Source organism: Neofelis nebulosa, chromosome 2 (genome assembly GCF_028018385.1).
Source record: "Neofelis nebulosa isolate mNeoNeb1 chromosome 2, mNeoNeb1.pri, whole genome shotgun sequence".
NCBI lineage: Eukaryota > Metazoa > Chordata > Mammalia > Carnivora > Felidae > Neofelis > Neofelis nebulosa.
Genome location: NC_080783.1, coordinates 205217742 through 205240791, shown reverse-complemented (window position 1 = coordinate 205240791; position 23050 = coordinate 205217742). Strand labels below are relative to the sequence as shown.

The 23050-nt window shown below is 38.5% G+C and overlaps 1 protein-coding gene across 10 annotated transcripts in view; it reads right to left on the bottom strand.

Moving 5' to 3' along the window:
* The window catches only part of LUZP1 (leucine zipper protein 1), a 104262-nt gene that overhangs the window by 64852 nt on the left and 16360 nt on the right, over nucleotides 1-23050 (bottom strand). Inside the window, exon 1 of one of the 10 annotated variants that reach the window (XM_058718685.1) lies at nucleotides 10636-10995. The exons of 8 other annotated variants lie outside the window; for them this stretch is intronic. The gene's annotated coding sequence lies outside the window, so the exon portion shown is untranslated. Of the gene's footprint in view, nucleotides 1-10635; nucleotides 10996-23050 lie in introns of those variants that run through there. One more of the 10 variants, XM_058718686.1, reaches the window with a different exon arrangement.

The following is a 23050-nucleotide window of genomic DNA, read 5'->3' as shown; positions in this document are numbered from 1 at the left end:
CTTCTGCCATTCTCTCTGATCCTTCTCACTCTGCTCCTCCATACATACTGGCCTCCTTAAGTCCTCACAATAGCCAGCTCATCAAAACCTTAGGATCTGTGGGGGGTGCCTGGGTGACTCAGTCAGTTGAGCACCCAAATTCAGCTCAGGTCATGATCTCACAGCTCGTGAGTTCGAGCCCCACGTCAGGCTCTGTGCTGACAGCTCGGAGCCTGGAGCCTCCTTCAGATTCTGTGTCTCCCTCTCTCTCTGCCCCTAGCCCACTTGCATTCTGTCTCCGTCTCTCTCAAAAATAAATAAACATTTAAAAAAAAAATTTTTTTAATAAACCTTAGGATCTCTGTACTTGTAGTTTCCTCTGCCTTCCCCCAGATCTTCCCATAGCTATTATCTCCTCACGACTTGTCAAGTTCAGTGTCACTTCCTCACAAATGCTTCCCCTGACAATGCTAGCTAAAGCTATACTCCTCACCTCCTATTACTACCTACTGTATCAAACTTCTATTTTCTCTATCTGAAATCATTCTGTTGATATGCTGATATGTGGTCTCTCTTGACTAGCATGTAAGCTCCATGCAGGCAAGAATTTTGTCAGTATTGTTGAGCACTGTATCCCAATGCCGAGAATACTACCCGGCATACAGAAAATAGTCCATAAATATTACCCCAAAAAAGTGTTTGTTTCCTCTCACCTAATACTATAGTCCTCCACAAGAGCATAAATACTGTTTCCTATTTCATCTCCCACAACACCTAACAGACTAAATATACTGAAATGCACTGAAATCAATGTTCAGTTATAATCTTCTGACACACACTTCCAATTACAACTTTAATTAAATCAACAAATATTAAGTAGCTACTATAAGCCAGGCACCAGGCTAGGCATCATTCTAATTTCTTATGTTTTCAATTTATCATGTGCATGGATATTCTGAAAGTTCCAACACTCCACTATAAGCTAAAGAAGCCCTGAACCTCCTCCCCTACAATCAGATGACTTAATTTTGTTGACCAATGAAATGCAACTAAGTGCAGCTACCTGCAGAGCACCACATAAACTTATAGTTATTTCTGTATCACAAACCACTGTTTCACTGTCACTTCACTGCTTCACTGCTCAACTGTATGTCCATCTCTCATCTATTACCATTCTTCAAGAGAGTATTTCTGAAAAAACTATAAAAGACAATCTTGAGAAATCTGGAAACATGTGAATATGAACTGATATATTAGGAACATAATTTTTTCAGGTGTGATATAACGATATGGTAGTTATCTAGTAGATTGCCTTTATTCTAGGGGGTTACATATCTGCAGGTTTTCAAACAGTTAAGAAAAAATGGATACGTATATATAGATATACATATAAACTACATAAGTACAATAAGGCAAAAAGTTCACAATTACTGAATCCAGCTAAAAGGTGTTTTAGTTTTCTTCAGTAAGTTTCAAAATTTTTCATAAGAAGGTAGTAGGGGAAATGTTCCTCTTAAAAAATTAAATACATACATTTTTCTAAGCTGTAACTACTTGGTTTTCAGCACAGCCTTTAACATATAATTAGGCAAAAACTGATCCAGACAATACTAAAGGATCCACAAATTGAAACAGTAAAGCAGAAGAAATATTGACAACACGGGTAAGGAACAGGTAAAACTAGCCATGGTAAAGACGACTTCCAGTCCAGAATAGGCCAGGTCCCTTCTTAAGCAGACTTGGGCTCAGAAGAAGACACCATATTTTGGAACCCTGCTTCTAGAGGGCAGCTGTTCAGTACAACACATGCAGACCCAATCTTTCAGCCTCACACTCCCAGGGAGAGAGTCTACAATGGGAAACTAAACTACAGAGCACAGTAACAATATATATTAATAGGGCTTTCTAAATAAGCTCAGGAGTACTATTCTAAAAATATAATTTGGTTTTTTATTGCTATTGTTAAGTAGATGTTAAGAACTATACCAACACCACCAATGTAATAACTGATTCAGGCAAGGATCATCAGTGTATGCTAAAAAAACATCTGGTAGGAGAATAAGATATTCACAATGTCTCAAACTCACCCCACAGATTACTTACAAAGGGGAGTAAGTACCTTTTTAATGAAGAGGTGAAATTTTGCCATCAACAATAATGGAGCAGACTAACATCATGTCTCTCAATATGATACAAGGAGAACTTCACAGCGTTTACCCTATATCTAAGCATGAGAGAACAATTAGACAAATCCAACTTATAGGACATTACAACTGGCCTAGACTCTTCAAAAGAGAAAGTGTTATTAAAGACACGCACATACACAAAAGAGTAGAGATTTTCTAGGTAAGGGATCTTCAAACTAAAGTTTTACTGGCGTACAGCCATACCTATTCATTTACACACTTTCTTTAAGAGGTGCTTTCCTCTTAAAGAAATAGTATGGCCCACAGAGCCAAAAAATATTTACTATGTGGTCCTTTACAGAAAACAATTTGCCAATCCCTGCTCTAGATTAAAAGGGACACATGGACCAAATGTAACAAGAAATCCTTGAAGTGGATTCTAAAGGGGAGGGGAAGCTATAAAGAACACTTCTGAAACAACTGGGATATCTGAACATGAACTAACATTAAACACTGGTGTATCAATGTTGAATGCAGAATTATATAGGGGATACAGATTATGATGTTTGCAACTTGCTTTCAAAAGTTTCAGAAAAACAAATTAAACAAATGGAAAAAGCAAATATGACTTAAATATTAATCATGAACCTGGGCCAGTAGTTCTCAAACTTTTTGATCTCAGGACTCCTTTGCACTCTTAAAAATTACTGAAAGGGAAGCCTAGGTGGCTCAGTCTGTTGAGCATCTGACTCTTGATTGTGGCTTGAATCATGATCCCAAGGTTGTGAGACTGAGCCCCGCACTGGGCTCCATGCTCAGCATGGGATTCTCTCTCTCCCTCTGCCCCTCTCCCTTGCTCTCTTGTGCTCTCTCCAAAATAAAAATAAAAATAAAAAAATTACTGAAGACTCCCAAAGGGCTTTTGTGTGTATGAGTTATATCTATCTGTATTCGCCATATAAGGAAACAGAGAAAATTTTAAAATGTATTAATTTTCAAATTATATAAACTCATTATAGGTTACCCTAAGTAACATATTTTTATGAAAAGTCATTCTCCAAGACCAAAAACTTTAATGAGAAGAGCGGCATTGGTTTTTGCACTTTGGCAAATCTCTTTAACATCTGTTGTTGCAGTACCATACCTGCTTCTGCGTCCGTGCATTATAACATCGTATTTTGTTTGAAGTATGAGAAGAAAATACAACTTTACACAATATGCACTTGAAAAAGGAGTGCCTTAATAGCCTTTTAAGAGGATTAGAGATATTCTTATATGATACCATATAAGATACCATGACACCATAACTTGACAAGTAGTAGTGTGGAATCTGAAGCCACATCAATTTTTCATACTCTGTTATATTAAAATCCATTGGTCTATTTTGCACTGTGAATAGATCTTTTACCCAAGTGTGATTTTACAAAATCATGCCTTGATAATTTGGCAAATACTAGTTCACTAAGTTAACAGGCAGATCTTCTTAAATACTGACACATTCCATTATATAATCTCCAAAATTCACTATTGTTACTATTGCCACCAAACTCCAAACTCGTCAAAAAAGACTTGAGCATTGGGAAGTTGACAAGCTCATAGTGAAAGATGTAAGTAACACAAAATTCTAACTTTTGCTTTAAAGTCTGAGTTTTATCACTGGCAATAGATATTGTCAGTTGTTTTCCCTGAAGCGACAAACTTAATTTCATTCCTTTCCAAAAAATGTCTCCCAAATACCCAAAACTGAGTAACCAGTGTGTCACTCATTCTTTCAAGTAAAAATGATGTCATGAAAGAAGAGGTTAGTTTAGTTGCAACTCAAACAACAAACCAGTGTTTATCCTCAAATAAACGCTATATCCTGATATGCAGAAATATTTCATAGAACTCCCCATTTCATCAAATGGAACACTAAAAAGATGTGTATTCAAGAATCAAAATTTAATAAAATTAGTAACTTTTACTGCTTCAAGGACTTTTTTTTTTTTTAAGATTTTATTTTTCACTAATCTCTGCACCCAACATGGAGCTCAAACTTACAATTCTGAGATCAAGAGTTGCATTTCTACTGACTGAACCAGCCAGGTGCCCCAAGGACATTCTCAAATGAAACTAGAAAGTTTGTTTTACTGCAAGTGTGCTGCAAACATAATTATTACTAATACAGTTTGATACCACTACCTTGATTTGTGCTAAGACACCAACAGCACCATTGACTGCTTTTGCATCATCAATACAAACGACATCACGGTGAAATAGGCAAATGATAACTTAGAATTATTATTATGAAAATAGTTCTAACCTTGCAGATTCCCTTAAAAGGTCTTGGGGACCCCCAGGGATATATAAATAACCCTTTGAGAACCACCGATGTAGTGAAAGGTATATGAGTGTTCATAATACTATTCACACAATCATTTAGTAGGTTTACAAATTTTCAAAAACAGTAATTGAAGAGAAAAAGAAAGAAACCATAAAGAATTCTTTTTTTTTTTTAACATTTATTTATTTTTGAGACAGAGAGAGACAGAGCATGAATGGGGGAGGGGCAGAGAGAGAGGGAGACAGAATCCGAAGCAGGCTCCAGGCTCTGAGCCATCAGCCCAGAGCCCGACGTGGGGCTCGAACTCATGGACCGTGAGATCGTGACCTGAGCTGAAGTCAGACACTTAACCAACTGAGCCACCCAGGTGCCCCAATTCTCAACTCTTTTAAAGAGCGAGAGAAAACTCCTTCCCCAATATTAATAAAGGGGTGGCACAGCAATGTCCTTTTGAAAAACAAAGAACAGTATGGAAATCAGCTGTCCAATGAAGGCCCAATACAAAAACTCAACTCCCTTGGGTTTATCTCAACAAGAATCCATGTAACAAGGAGCTATCAACAACAAAACAAATACAGATCCATAGCCCCTTGTTTTCAGCTAAATATATTTTGGAAGTCATAATTTTTTTTTTTAATTTGGGAAGATAATAGGGACTAGGACAATACCCAGTAGGCAAACACATCAATTATTTCCACAATTTAAAGACAGAAATAATCATGGGGTGCCTGGCTGGCTCAGTTAGTACACCATGTGACTCTTGATCTCAGGGTTGTGAGTTTAAGCCCCACACTGGGCATTACGGGTAGAGTTTACTTTAAAAAAAAAAACATATACTGGGGCACCTGGGTGGCTCAGTCGGTTAAGCATCCAACTCTTGGTTTCAGCTAAGGTCATGATCTCACAGTTTATGAATTCAAGCCCCTCTGTGTTGACAGCACAGAGCCTGCTTGGGATTCTCTCTCTCCTCTCTGCCCCTTCCCCATCCTCAAAATACATAAACATACACCCCCCCCAACACACACACATTATAAATAGCCTCACTTTAGGGGCGCCTGGGTGGCTCAGTTAAGTGTCTGATTTTGCGGTTTGTGGGTTCGAGCCCCGCATCGGGCTCTGTGCTGACAGCTCAGAGCCTGGAGCCTGCTTCAGATTCTGTGTCTCCCCCTCTCTCTGCCACCACCCCCATGCTCATGCTCTGTCTCTCTCCATCTCTCAATAATAAATAAACGTTACCAAAAAATTAAGCCTTTAAAAAAAGTCTCACTTAAATTCAGGTCAGATTTTGCTATGAAGTGAATCAGGTTTTTCTTTTTTTTAAGTTTATTAGAGAGAGAGAGAGAGAGAGAAAGCACACAAGCGCAAGAGAATCGGGGGAGGGGCAGAGGGAGGGAGGCGGGGGGGGGGGGGAGAGAGAGAGAGAGAGAGAGAGAGAGAGAGAGAATGAGAATCCCAAGCAGGCTCCACTCAGTCAGCGTGCAGAGCTGGGTGTGGGGCTCAAACTCACAAACCTGTGAGATCATGACCTGAGCCCAAATAGTCAGATGCTTAAGCAACTGAGCCACATAAGCACCCCTTTGTTTTTCATTTTTAAGTGTTTTCTAGGTTTTGATATTGCACATAAATAACTGCAGACTCCTTGGGAATACACTATCCTCCTATTCAAATAGTTCCATTATTCCACACAGTACCTATTTATGGGGCAAGGTTAGAGACTTTTGAGATTTTTTAAGAGAATCCAATGAAGTTGCATATTCTACTGAAGAAATTAGAAAAACCACATTAACAGAGAAGTGGTTAAGAATAGGCACAGTGCCAGTATAAATCAGGAGTCAGTGACCAGGGAGACCATGGGCTGAGTCAGTGCAATATCACTGGTGTTATAATAAATCACAGGTAGCCAACTGGAAAACTTAGAGCCATATATAACTTTCTAAGGCTGAAAATTGGTCCCTGAAGGAAAGAGAAATGATTAAAAATTAAAACTATCCATCAATTTATACCTGAAATATGTAACAGATATGTCAATTCCACTTGGAGGCAAATTATTGCAACCCTTCATTGAAACACTGGCAAATTCCTGATACTACTTCTTAACCAGACTCTAAGTAACCCATGGCAAAATGGTATACTGGAAATAGTGAACTGAGAGTACAGGACACCTCAGTTCTCACCTCAATTCTGCCACTAACTACACAGCCTAAGTAAGGAACACAGCAGACACTAAGCAAATGCACTGTTAAATCAATGACCTTAAATTTTGTATGCCTCTAATTAATCACTTGTAATAGCGAACACTTGATTAAAACATCCTTAAATGTCTCTTTTATGTATAAATTCTTTTTTCTTTATTTTTTTTAACATTTTTATTTTTGAGAGAGAGAGAGACAGAGCATGCGTGTGCTGTCAGCACAGAGCCCGACATGGGGCTCGAACTGATGAGCTGCAAGATCATAACCTGAGTGAAAGTCAGACGCTTAACCGACTGACCACCCAGGCGACCATATAGCTATAAATTCTTTAATAAAAATCCAGGTTTATTCATATGACTGGAGCTGGTCAGAATTTATTATGACTAGTTTTAAAGAAAGCCAGGGTTAGAGAGAAAAAAATAAAAAAGTTTTCTAGCAAAAGTAGCAGCATGCACAAGAGTTCTATTGTTAACAACAAATGAGATGGGGTATAATCTGACCTATAATATATGTGTCTCCAAGGACCTTATCAACTCGAACAACGTTAGTGGAGACCTTAAATACTACCTAGTTCAAATCATTCACTTTTATAGGGGAGAAAACGGAGACCCTGAAGTTACATTATATACCCAAGGTCATACTATCTAGCTGTGGCAATGCTAGGACTAAAACTCAAATTTCTCTAGTCCCCAGTCAAATGCTCACTATCTTTCTTGTAACCCAAGACCTCTAGAACAGTGCTACCTGTAGTATGGCAGTTCCTTCAATCAACATATGCTCTTTCAGGACCTCTAGTTCTACTGTATCATATTGATGTATGAGGTAGGCAGTGAATTATAGGCAAATAGATCCAAAAACTCAGAGAATCATGTATCTGATGAGAGACTAATATCCAAAATATACAGAGAACTCTTATAATTAAAATATAGAGACAAATAACCAATTTTTAAAATGGCAAAGGATTTATATAGGCATTTCTCCAAAGAAACATACACCAATGGCCAATAAGCACATGAAAAGATGCTCCATCATCATTAGTCATTAGGGAAATGCAAATCAAAACCACAATGCGATACCACTTAACACCCACCAGGTATGGCTATAAACAAAAAGGACAGTAACAAGTGTTATGAGGATATGGAGAAACTGGAACCCACCTACACTGCTGGTAGGTGCAGATGTTCTGAAAAAAAATCTGGTAGTTACTCAAAAAGTTAAACATTACATTATCATAGGACGTAGCAATTCCATTCTAGGAATACACCTAAAAGAAATGAGAACTTGTGCCTACACATGAACTTCTATGGCAATCTTTATTCGCAACAGCCCAAAAGTGGAAACAACCCAAGCGTCTTTCAACCAATGAATAAACAAAATGTGGTATATCCATACAGTGGGGTATAATTCAGCCCTAAAAATGAAGGACTGATAACAATGCTACAACACAGATGAACCTTGCAAATACTACGGTAAGTCAAAGAAGCCAGACACAATAGTCTACATATTGTATGATTCCGTTTATATAAAATGTCTAGGATAGGCAAATCCACAGAGAGACAGAAAATGGATTATGACTGCCAGGAACTGGAGATAGGGGAGAATGGAGAGTGACTGCTAATGCTATGGGGTTTCCTTATGGGGTGATGAAAACGTTCTGAAATTAAATAATGATGATAGTTGTGAATTTTATGGTATGTAAATTATATATATATATTTTTTTTTTTTTTAACATTTATTCACCTTTGAGAGACAGAGAGACATAGCACAAGTGGGGGAGGGGCAGAGAGAGAGAGAGACACAGAACCCAAAGCAAGCTCCAGGCTCTGAGCTGTCACCACAGAGCCTGATGCAGGGCTCGAACCCACGAACCGTGAGATCATGACCTGAGCTGAAGTCGGACACTTAAATGACTGAGCCACCCAGGCACCCCTTTGTTTGTTTATTTTAAAACACACGCAGAGACACCAAAGTGAACTTCTCACTCAAGTCCTTTTGGGGTTGGAAAAAGAAAAATACCAACACAAGGTTGATGTATCGAACTCTCAATTTATTACATGGTGAGCCAGGCATGTGCTATACAATAGGAATACAGAGAACAAAATACTCTGTTCTTATGATAGTCACAGTTCATTATAAGTAGACAAAAGTGTAACAATGTGCTAAGTGCAACAAGTGCTACAGAAGATGTACAATAACAGAAGTACAGAAGAGACTTGATGTATGAGTTAGGAAAGGTTTCATGGAAGACATCTAAACAAGATTTTAAGAAGGAATGGAATATGGGGCACCTGGGTGTCTCAGTCAGTTAAGCGTCCGACTCTTGGCTTCAGCTCCAGTCATGATCTCACGGTTCATGAGTTCAAGCCCCACACTGGGCTCTGAGCTAACAATGCAGAGACTGCTTGGGATTCTCTCTCTCTCCTTCTCTGTCTGCCCCTCCCCTGCTTGTGCACTGTCTCAAAATAAATAACCTAAAAAAAAAAAAAAAATCTTTAAGAAGGAATACAACTTCAGCCAGATAATGGGAGCAAAAATATTATGTATAAGTCCATGCTAAGTGTCATAATGGCATTTAGAAGTGAGACAAATCATTTCTGTGGAGTGACTTATAAGAGCTCCATGGTAGAATTTAAGCTCATCTTTCAGAATAAGTAGAACATGATTATGCATAAAAAAAGAAAGGCCTGGACCTTGAGATAAACTGAGGAAATAATGAATCACCGGCAAAATACAACTGGAAATGCACATATTTAGCTCAGCACAGCAAGAGTAACACAAACAGACTGCTGAAATAGCACTGGCTAGTTGCTGGTATGATTTGGGTAGTATTTCAATTTGTTTCTTCAAAAGAAATATTGCCTCAAGTATTCCAGTTGTCCCAGTTCTTTATTGTAACATCTACATGCCAGCTACCTATCTACTCTCATTTTATCTTTTTTTAAAAATGTTTACTTATTTTGAGACAGAGAGAGAGAGAGCAAGCATGAGAGCAGGGGAAGGGCAGAGAAAGAGAGGGAGAGAGAATCTCAAGCAGGCTCTACAATTAGTGCAGAGCCCGATGTGGGACTTGAGCTCACAAACCATGAGGTCATGACCTGAGCCAAAATCAAGAGCTGACCACTCAACCGAGCCACCCAGGCATCCCTCTACTCTCACTTCATCTTTACAACAAGGCTGAACTAAGTACTAATATCCCAATTTTAACGAGGAACCCCATCAACTTCAGGAAGGTTAGCAAACATTTCACAGCACTATATCATGCATTCTGTTCAGGGTTATCAATTTATTCTCTCAAACCTTAAAACAATCCTAAGAACTAGGTTTTATAGATGAGAAAATCGAGATTCGGGAAAGGTAAGCAATTTGACCAGGGTCACATTGGGAATAAAAGGCAGAACTGGGAATTAAATCAAGGTCTGCATGATTCTAAAACTCCCTTGATATATTATTGCCTCACCTATCCTTAATCATTATTCACTCTAATGCAATATGCTTCAATTTTTATACTCTGCATTTCCAGTGACTACTAGTAGTCTCTTGCATGGACAGGTACAATATACATTTGCTGAAGACACTGTTCCTATGTTTTAGAGCTAAGGGAAAGCTAACAGCCGTTAGCTGCGGAAATCCTAGCCAAGAGAAACCCCAACACAAGGTCACGTCTCAAAATAGAAACGCTTTTTAGGTTTTTCCAAGGAGTAGGGAAGAGCCTCCAATGCCTCAGCAAACTAGCCTGAAAAGAGATGCAAAGAAATCTTTTCGTCAAAGAGATGGAACGGCAAGTCTTACCAAGATCTGGTTACAGCAATGCAGACAGCATGCGGAACATACTGCAGCAAAATCGAGTGCTGACAGCTGAGATGTATCAAGCCGCATAAAACCGGTTTAAAAAAAAAAAAAAGCTAGAAGCATTTTAAATCCTAAAAATGCCTCTAAACAACTGCAGAAAACTGACACACGACACAAGATTGGGATTCAGTTGAAGCAGGTCAAGAGTTAAATCCATAAAACTCACATGACAGCATCAGCTCATACTAGCAGTTCACGTCTCCCATTTGTTTTACCTTTTCTTCCACATAGAAAAGGTACACTGTTTTTTCTCAGTTCCCAGCCAATCTGATACCCTTCAAATGTTGTTTCTCAGCTTGCTAGATGGCTACACCAGGACATAGGAATGATGCAGCAACATCCCCCTCTAAGAGCGGAAGTGAATCAAGGACTGGAACAAGAAATGAGTAGCTAGGAATGATCTTCCTTCCCATTCCAAACACCACAGACTTGTCCTACTTATACAAGAGAGGTGACTATTACACGACACTCATCCCAAGCCATTTGTTTTCTCTTTCAGACCAGGATTAAATAACCTTTTAAATTTTATTCCATTTAATTCTGATCTGGTGTCCTTAAGACAACTTGCTTCATGGAATTCTCATTTGTAAAATGGGTCTAAATATGCTAGACCCTAGGGGTGCCTGGGTGGCTCAGGGGGTTGAGCATCTGACTCGATTTTCAGCTCAGGTCATGATCTCACCGTTCGTGAAAGCAAGCCCCACATCTGGCTCTGCACTCACAACATGGAGCCTGCTTGGGATTCTCTCTCCCCCTTTCTCTCTGCCCCTTCCCTGCTCACACAAACATGTGCTCACACTCTCAAAATAAATAAATACATTTAAAATAAATAAATGAAATAAATAGGCTAGACTCTAGGCCCTACCTCTCACATAGGAATGTCATTTGAGGGGTGCCTGGGTGTTGCAGTTGGTTAAGCATCTGACTCTTGATCTCAGCTTATGTCATAATCTAATAGTTCGTGGGTTTGAGCCCCACATCAGGCTCTGCACTGATGGCACGCAGCCTGCTTAAGATTCTGTCTCTCCCTCTCTCTGCCCCTCCCCGGCTTGTGCACAGGTGCGCTAGCTCTCTCTCAAAATAAACTTAAAAAAAAAAAAAAGGAATGTTATTTGAAGGAAATGGTATTTAAGGTACTTGGAAAAGTTAAAAACTTAACAGCCAACATTTACTACATGTTTACTTCCTGTCATTCTAAGCCCTTTGCATCAACTCATTTATTTCTCACAACACTAGGAGGCAGGTATTACTAACTCCATTTTTCAAATGAGTAAATTGAGGCACAAAGAGGTAGAGTTCCTTTCCCAAGTTTACACAAAAATCATGTGGTAGGGCTGGAATTCAAACCCAAGCCATATACTCAGTAAATATGAGTGAATATTACTAAAATAATATAATTGTAACATGTAATGAAAATTATGTTAAGATATTATAACACATGGCTTAAGGAAGCAAACACAATAACCTAGTCAAACATTGAATATATGAATTATACTTTGTTTCCACCACTATATACCTTCATGTGTATGCACTCTTGATGTTAACATGTAACAGATACATGTATGTGGAACAGAGACTCTGGAGTCACACAAACCTAGTCATACAATATGTCACTTAGGGGCGCCTGGGTGGCGCAGTCGGTTAAGCGTCCGACTTCAGCCAGGTCACGATCTCGCGGTCCGTGAGTTCGAGCCCCGCGTCGGGCTCTGGGCTGATGGCTCAGAGCCTGGAGCCTGTTTCTGATTCTGTGTCTCCCTCTCTCTCTGCCCCTCCCCCGTTCATGCTCTGTCTCTGTCTGTCCCAAAAATAAATAAAAAACATTAAAAAAAAAAAAAATTTAAAAAACAATATGTCACTTAATAGCCGTATGGACAAGCTGCTTAACTGTGCTTCAGTGTCCTCATGTGTAAAATGGGGATAGTAACTACCATACAGAATTATTTAAGGACTCAATGCGTTATAAAATCATCTGAGAATAGTGGCTGGCATAGAGTAAGTGCTAACCAAATGTCATTAGCTACTATTAATATTATTTCACTCTGCCATTTTACCTGTTTTCCATATGATTTCACATTTTAGGATCTCCATAGTTTAGTCATGTTCTCTAGTAAATTTTTTTAAATTTATTTTTGAAAGAGAGAAAGCACGTGAGCAGAGGAGGGGCAGAGACAGGGAGAGACAGAATCTCAAGCAGACTCCATGCTGACATGGGGCTCAAACTCACAAACCATGAGATCATGACCTGAGCCGAAATCAAGAGTCAGACACATAACCGACTGAGCCAGGCACCGCTCTAGTAAATTTATAATCCATTTAACACTGCTGCTGATGTGAGCATCTATTCTACCATTTTGAAGTTATAGCTCCACTCTATTTCTTATGTGTCAAACGACATACTGTAAACTCTTATCTCTTAATACAAATTGTCACAAACTTATCAGTACAAATTATCACATTTCTAATTGGTAAATTGACTTTGAGAGTCATTGTGAATGGATTTTTATCAAAACATCTCAAATTAAAATGGTAGTTATCTTTTCAGAAATTATTTACTTCATCTTCTCATTTGACAAATATGAAGCCCAAAGAGTAAAGTGACTTGCTCAAGTCTATATATAGCTAAATAATGACAAAAACTGAACCAGAACCTCCAGACTCAGTCTAAAGCTCTTTATCATCTCTCTAGGCTGAATAATTCCATTTCCTGTACAGGAAGGTGATAAACATCTAAGAACAGAGAATGACTCAAATCTCTAAGGATAAAAAAAAATTCGGGATACAAGCCTTCAATGATCATTTAACATAGCAAAACAACAACAAAAAGTGGCATTACTCAATACTGTTTCCTTCTCAAAAAAATCATTCATCTCAAAAATTTGCTCTACTAAATTTCTATTAGCCTAACCCACATTTGCTCATGCCACTACTTCTCAGCTATCTCTACAACTTTCTGAAACTGTCTTGGCAAATTCAGGTCAAAATCCTAACTCCAAACTCCAGGGAACTGTAACAGTACAGTGTTATTACAGCAAATACCCCTACAAATACATGGGGCTTAGAAATTCTATTATACTGAGATTTCAGTGTAATTATTTTTGCTGTGATAGAATCTGTTTTTTCCCCCCAGAAATAGCCTTCCATGAAAATACTAAAATAAAAGAGAAGGCATAAAAATTTTCTCATTAAGGCCACTACTTGATATTCATTAAACTTTCCCAAGTTTTCTGGAGCATTTCAAATCTCACATGAGTTTACCAAAGAACTTAATTCATATCATTCTTTCCCAAAGTCTGCTCTATAAAAAGACATGTCTGGGGCACATGGGTGGCTCAGCTGGTTGAGCATCCAACTCTTGATTTCATCTCAGGTCATGATCCCAGGGTTTGTGAGATCAAGCCCCGCAATGGGCTCTGCTCTGACAGTGGGAAGCCTGCTTAGGATTCTTGCTCTCCCTCTCTTTCTGCCCCTCCCCCGCTCACACTCGCTCTCCTTTCAAAATAAACATTTAAAAATTAAATAAAAAAGACATGTCTGCTTTTATATACTGTAGTATATAACCAGAGTCAAGAGCAGAAGTGGGCAATCCATTTTACAAACAAGCCATAGCAGGATTAGGGAGAGAGGATGAGAGAGAACAGGAAGACTAGGAAGTCAAATAAATTATTTACTTAAAAGTCCACAGGGTACAGAGCACTATGAGATGCACAGTGCCAACCAGCTCCACCCCTTCTCTGCTAGTCAGTACAGGTCCCAAGATGAACATCAGAGTCAAACAACCAGCCAAGTTCCACGTAAAATGGCCTTACCAGGCTAGATGGGGCCAAACACAAATATTTTTAACTCCTAGTCAAAGAACAGAGGTCCAAGGAAGATGATGATCAATAGCTCCAATACTGAAGAGAGATTAAGGAAGACAAAGGCTATGAAAATGACAGAATATATGGACACTGGGTGTTTTGAAAGGGCACTTACGGTAAAATATTGGGAGCAGAAACAAGACAGGAAAGATATTAAAAAACCAGTGTAAATGAAAAGGCAGTATATAGAATACTCTTTTTTTTTGGTGTTTGAGAGTAAAAGAGAAAAAAATATGGCAATAACTCTAAAAGAAACCAGAGGGTTTTCTTTATTTAAGATAGAAAAGACTTCAGTGTATTCCAATTCTCAAAGGAAGGACTCAATAAAGAGAGTTAAGGATGAGACAGTAATTGACAAAACTGAGGTACTAGACAAAGTACGTACTAGGAAATGGGATGGGGAAGAAAAGTGATCCATGTGCATCCTGAAAGTCACCAAACACAATTAAAACAGAGGAGAGCAGATGGCAGGAACTTTGAAAAATCAGAAGCCATGCAAAAATGGCAAAACAATGATCTAGAAGTGACAGTGAAGGACTAGAAATACATTAATTGTTCCCACTGTCCAAGGAGTGGCAAAGTATTCAACCAACAAAACTACAAATAATAGCATTCATCAGAGGAAAAAAACTTGTTTTCAGTTATGGGTTATGAGATGGAGGAAATGTTGAGAGAAAAAACTAAGAACCTAGGACTTTGCTCACATTTGTGTACAGGTTCTACTAGCCCCAATACAAGCAGCTGGTAAAGGAACATCAGGAATGAGGTGGAGAGACGGGGGGCTGAGCTCTCTTTATAATACTGAAGAGAGAGAACTTTGAAGAAATTATCACCAGCACACATGAAGAAAAGCTAAAAACTTTTATGGTGTGGATGATAGGGAGAATGAAGAGAGGAACATCCCCCAAAATAGTGCTATGTATCAATGACGGCTAGTGTCCAGCACTAACTACATTTTCAAGGGGAATGACCTTCAATCCCACTTTCCCAGAAGCTGGACCCTGAAACTTCCTTAGATTTCATTTGCCAGGCCAGCAATTTGCAGAACTGTCAATAATTGTTTTATTTTCTGAATTGGACATTTTTATAAAGGGTTTATTGAAAGCTGTACAAAAGGCTTTGAGAGACATTATCCAAAAGATAAGTGAATGTCCTTGACTAGAACTATGGCTAGATCATATTTGGTCTTTTACACCATCCCCACTCCCACCCCTGCACATGCAGACAGGGTGGAAAAGGCCAGATAACACCAGTTAATATTTGGGTAGCACTTCACTGATTTGAATTACTGTCTAATCTGGGTAATCTATTTTACCCTCCTCTCCTTATTCCTATTCTTATGACCCCTAACCCAAGAACAGAGAAGGAGAAAGAACATAGATTCTGTGTCACAGAGATCTTGAATCGAACTCTACTTCTCCCCCAGGGACATTTCTCAAACCCTCTCTGAGCTTCAGTTTCCTCATCTATAAAGTAGGAGTAACAATACCTATTTCATGCGGTAGTTTTAAACATTAAATAGTAGACATCAGATCCTGATATATAGTAGATGTTAATGAAATGATAATATTAATCTGTTAATATATAGAGGACAAATTCTGCTAAATGAAAACATTCTAAAGTAACAAAAATTCCAAAAATCCCTCTGCACCTGATAATCTAACTAACAATGGTATTTATTAGGGTACAATTTCCATAACTAAGAACTTATACAATGTTTAGTGGTTTGAAATATACTATACATATTTCCTCTAAATGAGTGTTTCCAAAATAAAGGAAACCTTTTAACTTCCAGTTCAATCCCAAGGGAATTTTAGAGAATCTCAATATATCTCAAATAAATGATGTCAAAAAAGCATGTGGATATAGAGTAACACAGCAGAGAATCTGAGGCAAAAAGGCTAACCCCTTAGGTCCTCCCCAACTTTAGTTAACTAATATCACAAATGCCACCACCTCTACCAATCTCATAACCTTAGAGCTTACTTTCTTTCTCCATAACATCATTAACTCCTAACTCTCCCTTCTTCAAAACTTCTAATATACTTTTTTTTTAACTCCTAAATTCAGGTCTTGATAGATAGAAAACCACACCTGAATTTCTACAAAAATCCTTAACTGGCTTCCTTTCCAATAATTTATATAACACCTCCTGATTAATCAGTCTACAATTCCTAATTTATCAGTGCCTTACCTTCAGTGGTTCCTAAGTGGTAGCAAGAGCAAGTCCAAATTCCTCAGTATAATGTTCAAGACTGTTCATAATCTGAGCATTACCACACTAATCTTATCTCCTCCTAGTCCATAATCTAAACTCTATTCTTGGAGCAGGCAAGTATTCTTTTTTTTTCCACAGTCCACAGAAAGTGGTTTATTGTTTTTAGAATGAAAGAAGATGCTTTCAGAACTTTCAGTAGTGAATAAAAACTGTTAGAACTTGAAAACTTTTCTAAAACATTATTTTTTCAGCTGAAGTAAACACTTCAACAGAAAACTTCCAATTTGCAACTGTGTGGATCCCGAGGTGTCCAACTAGATACAGCTAACCGCTTAGCAACTAGATAAAGCTAACCCCTTAGAAGCAGAGCTTGCGCCTGCGGCCAGTGTACTGAGTGTAAGGTCTGACCTCCTTGCCCTGATGCATGCAGAGCTCCTTCTTCCCCAGCACTCACTTACAGCTCTTCCTCACCACCCCACGCCTCACAATCCCGTACGGGACCCCACAGAGGAGACACGGTTCTGAGTGGATGGATGGATGGAACAGCCTGGCTGGCATCCAAGCTAATCCAGGCAGAGAAAAATGGTGATCCTCCCTGAGTTAAGTGGCCTGGGAGGCCTCTTTTACAACAGAAGTCCCCACTCTTGGACACCCTCTCCTCCCCTGGTGATATTCCCTGGCACCAAAGCAGCTGTTTAGTAGGAGAGCAGGTGAGAAGGCCTACCTCCTCACAGGCATCTTTGTGGTAGATGACTACCTGTTTAGGTGTGTTTACTTGTTAGGTGCTGTCTATGGGGCAGGCAGGGGGCCAAGCTACTTTGGGAGCAACATAGGCCAGGATCAGCTCATGAGAGACTAACACTATCCAAGGAGAGCCCGAGGCCCCACCCCCACTGCCATTTCAGATCCTAGTCTGGCTGTGGGGTTGGCATGCCTGCTATATAGACCAAGTGGGGGCTCCCAGCAACTACAGATGTCTGAAGGAGGAAAACAAGGCTGCCAGGTCAAGGCTGCCCCAACAGTGATCCTCAAGGGTGGAGTAGACAAGTATTCTTGGGTCCAGTCAATAATATAAGTTTATCCCAACCTCAGTATCTTTGTTCTTGTGTTGCCCTGGCCTGGAAAACCATCCCCCTCCTTTCTGTCTATTCATATCCTATCATTGTAAAACTCTAGTCTGACTCCATGAAGACCTCACAGACCACTTCAGCCCAGACTAATCTCAATAAACTATTACCTGTCATCTTGACATAAGTCCGTAGCATAACAACAGACCTCCTAGAGCATTTACCACTGTGCCATAGATTGTGACACTTTCACCAAAGAATACTAAATTTTCCATACGGCTAAATTACTCAATATAAAAACTTTCATCTGAGACTATGCCCTTTCACTTAACTGTTTTAAAATGTTCCATCTTTTATGAAACAGTGGTAACTAGACAAAAAGTTAGTTTTTCAATTTTGTGTCCTTACTTAGAAAACAAAAAGTTCTTTTGAAATATGACTGGTTTATGAAATCCAGGCTCTGGAATCAACAGTCAGTATCACCCATTTTGGCATTTACATATGATCCAATATTGTCATGGAACTGTTTGTTGTTTTTTTTTAACTTTTTTTTTTTTTTAATGTCTATTTATTTTTGAAAGACAGCATGAGCAGAGGAAGGGCAGAGAAAGAAGACACAGAATCCGAAGCAGGCTCCAGGCTCTGAGGTGTCAGCACAGAGCTTGACGCAGGGCTCAATCTCACGAACTGCAAGATCAGGACCTGAGCCAAAGTCGGATGCTTAACCGACTGAGCCACCCAGGCGCCCCTGCCATAGAACTGTTTCAAAAACCAGGTACTGTCTCCCCAATTAGAATTTTAAATTCCTTAGAAACAAAGGCTATATATACAGCACTTTTTTGGTCTTTTTGTTTTGTCCACATTAATTAGCCTTGAGTTGAATATAAAACAGGTACTATAAATTGAATAGACTAAATTATTGGCTTTTAAATTTGATGTGAAACTGACCAAAAATGTAAATGAAGCCAGTGTTCCTTGTCTCCTCTCTACCTCTCTTCCATAAAGATTCTCTGCACTCTTCTGGATTATACCCACTTAATGAACAGCCACCTACCTCCCCTATTTCTGCTCTAATCCCGCTCTTCTTGGCTTTTATGATCTGAAATTTTATCCCTCCTACCTTATTATTTCTCCCTGCTCTATTAACTGACTCACTACCAACCCAACTATTTTTCATCAGACTTCTTTACGATTCTGATAGTCTCTTTCAAACCACTTCTGGATCAAGTTTTAAAACAAGCCTAACATAATCATCAGTCCTCAAATTCCTACAAAAAAAAATTTAGTTGGAAAGTATATCATTTTATAAAATTATATTAAGAATATCTCCTATCATACTCCAGTACAGCTGTGGCAGAAAGCATAAAAACTGCTATTCCTGATATAAACCTACCAGCAACCATTTCTTTGTCACACAAACAACCTAAACTACCTTTGTACTATCTTCAATACTCATTCAGTTTCTGTGTATCTGGAGCAGTCTTCCATTTTAAAGATATTTAATACATCTTTAAGTTTATCAAGATCTAAAAATGATATTCTTCCTATGCTAGGGAACATAAGCCAATGTTGACCTCTTTTACTCAGGGAATAGTGATCTTAAATGCACATAGTTCATAAAATCGTCATGTGCTCATGGTAACATTCAACAGCAAACTCAGGAGTCAAATCCTAGCTTGGCATTCACCAGTTGTGTTGACTTTAGGCAAACTGATCTCTTATCGTAAGGATTTTTCATCTATTAAACGGGGATAATAATAGTACCTACCCCAAGGGATTTTTGAGAGTAAGATTAAATAAAGATATAAAAAGCACTTAAATACAGTGGCTGGCACATAGTCCATAAATGTTAGGTTTTATTATTATTCCTCAATGACTAAGAATCCTTAGAAAATTTTCAATTATAATTCTGCTTATTCACTGATACTAGACACAAATCACTAAGATAGCCTAAATAAGATAAATACCCCCAGGTAATTGGGAAGACAGCACATTTGTGATAAAGCTATTCCAAGGTTTAAAGAGCCAAAAATTAACTACATTTATCTTGCTCAGCATTTAACTTACCCAGTAAACTTGAAACTAGATAAAACCAGAGATTTCTTTATTTTTAGAAACAGGAAATGTTATCAGAGCAAGGTAAATGATACCATTTTTCTATCTGAACTCTTTCAGTCTTACAGAAAGTCTACACACATAATGCCTGGGTAAGTGGGTCAAGAAAATATATTTCACCTTTTAATCATAATGAAGTTCAAATCTGTTCCTATATATATTTGCCTCTCAGCAGACTGTTTTCTTTTTTAAAATACTTACTTTTTAGACAGAAAAAGAGAGACCAATTTTTTTTAAGTTTATTTATTTTTGAGAGAAAGAGAGAACAGGGGAGGGGCAGAGAGAGAGAGAGAGAGAGAGAGAGAGAGAGAGAGAAACAGAATCCCAACCAGGCTTCACACTGTCAGCACAAAGCCCAACACGGGGCTCGATCTCAGGAACCATGAGATCATGACCTGAGCAGAGATCAAGAGTAGGCATTTAACTGACTGAGACACCCAGGTGCCCCAAAAGAAACTAATTTTTAAAGGCTATATGTAAAATATTGATATTAATACAAGATAATGCTTTCATTATAGAGAATTTCAATTCAATCAAGAATACATTAAGCAAGTTATATTCAAACAATGATTTCTATTTATACAAGTTCAAAATCAGTGCTGTTATTTAAGTCATCTTGGGAAGCAAGACTCATCCTACAATGCCGCCAAGGCTCAAAACCTTCTTATAATTCTATTTGCAGATGCTCAAAGACAAGCCTTACACACGAAAATCCTAGTGTCCACCTCTTAGAATTACATCTCATGTATTACCAAAAACCATAACTGATTACTCACTTCATTCACCAGACTTGCTTATCTTCAAAAGTTAAATATAACTCTCCCAAAATGAAGACTTGTCAGGATTGAATGTGCAATATGCTCTAAAGGCAAATCCAAAAGAAGTACACCAAACATTTCAGTTTGGAAGTCTCATTAAAATAAATATATAATTGCTTCTTTTTGGAAACTTCTGATATTGGTTTTCAAAAAGCAGTCATATTACCTTATAGATACCCCTCAGAGACAACCATAAAACTACAGCTAACAAAACTGAAAATCTGAAAAGCAGTTCTATGTAAAAATCAGCAAAGTTGATACTGTGGATAATAACTGAGGTTGTTTAATTTGAACAATTAAACTATCATGCTTCCATAACACCCCCAGGTAATTCAGAGTGCCTCTGAAGCAACAGTATTTAACACAGTTATTTACATCCATTCTTCTTAAAAATTTACATTTGGTTCAGGCTAGTTTGGGTAAATTGGAATTCTCCAAATGAAGGAACTTCAAAGTTGTCTTTTGTTCTTCTGTTGGTTTTTGTTTTGAGATGGATTTGGGGAAAGAGAGGAAATTATCCTAGCTTAGCTTACCTAGCCTAACACATCCTGCTCTAAGTACTTTGACTGTAACCTATTTACCACATACTTCAAAATTTGATTAATATCTCCTAGGGGCACCTGAGTGGCTCAGTCGATTAAGCATCTGACTCTTAATTTCGGTTCAGGTTACGATCTCACAGTGAGATCAAGCCGCTCATCCTCAGGCTCTGTACTGGCAGTGTGGAGCCTGCCTGGGATTCTCCCTCTCCCTCTCCCCTGTGTGTGAGCGTGAGTGTGTGTGTGCGTGCACGCCCTAATATATATGTATTTCCTTCTTCTAAAATGGCACCTAGCTGGCTCAGTTGGTGGAACATGCGATTCTTGATCTCCAGATTATGAGTTCAAGCCCTACACTGGGTACAGAGATTATTTAAAAATAAAATCTTAAAAAAAATACATATATAGGGGCACCTGGGTGGTCAGTCAGTCTTGATCTCAGCTCAGGTCTTGATGTCACGGTGGTGAGTTCAAGCCCTGCACTGAGCTCTGTGCTGGCCTTGAAGCCTATTTTATAAAGTTATATAGATATATATATGCTTCTAAAGAAAAAAATCTGACATAGAAGTAACTTATGCCTAGATTTTAGCAACTGTCATTCAAAATTTTTTAAAAATGCCAAATCTGACCCTGGACGATTTTGTGACACTGGACAAAATACAAAGCTTCTCTGTGCCCCAATTCCTCATCTGTGAAATGGGGCTAAAACAATAAACAATATACCTATTTCATGGGTGTGGTGAGGATTAAATAAGATTATGTGCCTGACACATGGCGGGCACTCAATATTTATTAAATGAACGAGTAAATGAAATAATGTACATAAAATGCTTAAGATAGTACCTGACAGGGGCGCTGTGTGGCCCAGTCGGTTAAGCGGCCGACTTCGGCTCAGGTCATGATCTCTCGGTCAGTGAGTTCAAGCCCGGCGTCGAGCTCTGTGCTGACAGCTCAGAGCCTAGAGCCTATTTCAGATTCTGTGTCTCCCTCTCTCTGACTCTCCCCCATTCATGCTGTCTCTCTCTGTCTAAAAAATAAATAAACGTTAAAAAAAAATTTAAAAAAAAAGATACTACCTGACAAATATCATAAATAATGTTATAAAATCATTTGTGATCTGTACTTCGAATAAGCAAAAGTAAATGGCTAACAATATAAGTATCACTATCCAAAAATTCCGTAACCAGATTTTTAAATAATTCTTATTTTATAATTTTTAAAAATTATTTTTAAATAATTTTCAAAAGAAAAATAAATAATTTTCAACAACTACAATGGTTTGAAATATTCTCATATATTATCTCACCACTAGTCTCAATTTCCAGTTGTAGGGTCTATCTTTAAGTGATGAAGAACTGACTAAAACATCCAGAAATTGTCTCTCCCTTGTACCAATTATAACCACATAGCCAATATTTGGGCTAAGGGTGAGTCATTCAAGGAAAATAGATTAATAAAGGAAATTAAACTAGTCACTGATGGGCACCTGGGTGGTTCAGTCATTTGACCTTCCGATTCTTGATTTTGGCTCAGGTCAAGATCCCAGGGTCAAGGGATGGAGACCTGCCATGGGCTCTGCCCTGGGTGCGGAGCCTGCTTGAGATTCTCTCTCACTCTGCCCCTCTTTCCCATATGCTCGCTCTCTCTCTCAAATGAATAAACAAACTAGTCACTGAGAAAGCTACTTAGCTTCATCAGAAATTAGTAAAGTTAAGGGTCACCTGAGTGGCTCAGTAGGTTAAGTGTCCCACTCCTGATATTGGCACAGGTTGTGATATGGAGCCTCGTGTCAGTGTGGAGCCTACTTAGGATTCTCTCCCTCCCTTTCTCAAAATAAATAAATAAACATTAAAAAAATTAGTAAAGTTAAAATTAAGCTTTTAAAAATTCTTGAGTTTTTTAACGTTTATTTACTTTTAAGAGACAGAGAGAGACAGAGCATGAGCAGGAGAGGGGCAGAGAGAGAG